The sequence below is a fragment of the Nicotiana tomentosiformis genome, chromosome 8, assembly GCF_000390325.3.
Source record: "Nicotiana tomentosiformis chromosome 8, ASM39032v3, whole genome shotgun sequence".
Classification (NCBI taxonomy): Eukaryota; Viridiplantae; Streptophyta; class Magnoliopsida; order Solanales; family Solanaceae; genus Nicotiana; species Nicotiana tomentosiformis.
Window position 1 is genome coordinate 120606948 of NC_090819.1, and position 2134 is coordinate 120609081.

Genomic DNA, 2134 nt, shown 5'->3' on the forward strand with positions numbered 1-2134 from the left:
TTGGTTGGTAAATTGCTAGATTCTATTGATTTGGAGGCTTGTTTGAAAGAAAAAGCCGTGGTTGAGCTTTGAGTTTGGTCTTCAGAGCGAGGTAAATATCGTGATTAACCTTGACTTGAGAGAATATGACTTGTTTGTCTATTTGCTACATGTTTAGATGTTAGGTACAACGTATATATGAGGTGACGAGTACTTATGCGTTGTTGTCGAGTTAAGGCATGCGGGTGGCGCTTGGTTTCTTGTAATTATTGTTTTCTTTGATCATGTTATCTAGCTTAGACTAGTATTGTTAAATTGATCGTCTTTACCATGTTTACGGATCTTTGGTGATAATTGAGTATTGATTTCCAAGTTGAGGTTGGTATTGTGGAACCAAATGTTGAAGTAAGACTTGTTCTTGTTATTCTATCTCCCTGTTGTTATTTATTCATTGCTTTACGGTAAGGGAGAGTGTTAATGCACGAAGGGTGATGTCGTATCATTTCTATTAATTTATATGGTGAGAATGAGAGTAAAAGCACGAAGGGTGATGCCCTGCCATATGGTGAGAGTAAAAGAACGAAGGGCGATGTCGTGCCATGTTATGAGAGCTAATGCACGAAGGGTGATATCGTGTCGTTTCTATTGATTTATATGGTGAGGTTGAGAGTAAAAGCACGAAGGGTGATGCCGTGCATTTTCTTTTGATGTGTTTACTTAATCTTGTTTGTTCAAAGTATAATGGTTGCTCAAGTTATCATTACTGATGTGATTCTCTATCTTGTATTCCCCTCAGTATGTTCCCTCTCCCTATATTACTTGTCTAGCTTTTACTTGCCGTTATTTTTGTACATACACTGTTAAATTGCACAAGGTTGTTATGTAGGTGTCTTGTCATAGCCTCGTCACTTCTCCGTCGAGGTTAGGCTCGACACTTACTAGTACATGAGGTCGGTTATTCTGATACTGCACTTTGCACTTCTTGTGCAGATTTTGGTACCGGTCCTAGCTGATCGTGAGGCTTAGCAGCTTGGATTTGCTGTCAGAAGACCCAAGGTAAATCTGCTGGCATCCGCAGACCGTGGAGTTTTCTTCCTAGTTTTGTCACTTACTGTGTCCTTACTTCAAAACAATTTATTTTTCCATTTTCAGACTTTTTTTGTAGTAAATCATAGTAGCTCATGAATTGTGATTTTAGATCCGGGTGGTAGTAATCAGATCCGGGTGGTAGTAATTAATAAAATTTTTATATCATTCCGCACTCGCTGTATTTCATTTTAGCTTATTTGTTGTTATTTACAGAATTGAATAAGGATTGGCTTAATAATTCTCTAATGTCGGCTTGCCTAGCAAGTGGAATGTTAAGCGCCATCACGGTCCCGACGGTGGGAATTCTGGGTCGTGACAAGTTGGTATCAAAGCACTAGGCTGCCTAGGTGTCATAATTCACGAGCAGACTTAGTAGAGTCTGGAGAATCGGTACGGAGATGTCTGTACTTATCTTCAATAGGTTATGAAGTTTAGGAACGAATTTCACTTCTATTCTCCTCTGTCGTGCGATTTTGTTCTCTCAATGCTAATTGAACTCTTCTACTCTTATTCTCTCGCAGATGGCGAGAACATGCACCACATCTTCAGCTGAGCAGCAGCCATAACCTCCAGTGGAAGCTCCTACGAGAGGTAGAGGTCGAGGCCGAGGTCGTGCTAGAGGTCAAGGCAGGGGCATAGCTCAGCCCAGAGCTCGAGCAGCAATACCAACGGTGGAGCTTCAGGCAGAGTTTGATGATGAGGTTCCATCCTAGGTTGTTCCTGTCCGACCAGCTCAGGTCTCGGAGGGTTTATTGTAACCCAATGCTTCAGGATGCTTTGGTCTGTTCAGTGGGCCTTATGGAGAGTGTGGCCCAGACTGGCGCATTCCCCATAGCACCAGCCATCTCTCAGGCTGGAGGAGGAGCACAGACTCCTACTACTCACACTCCGTAGCAGATGACTCCCCAGTATCAGACTCCAGTAGCTCATCCAGTCGGAGTAGTTCAGCCGGTTATTGCGACACAGGCCGGTGATGGGTCAGTTATGTCTTCTAAGGCTTTATGGAGATTGGACGGGTTTAACAAGCTCTTCCTAGTTCACTTAAGTGGTGCTCCTCCATAGGATC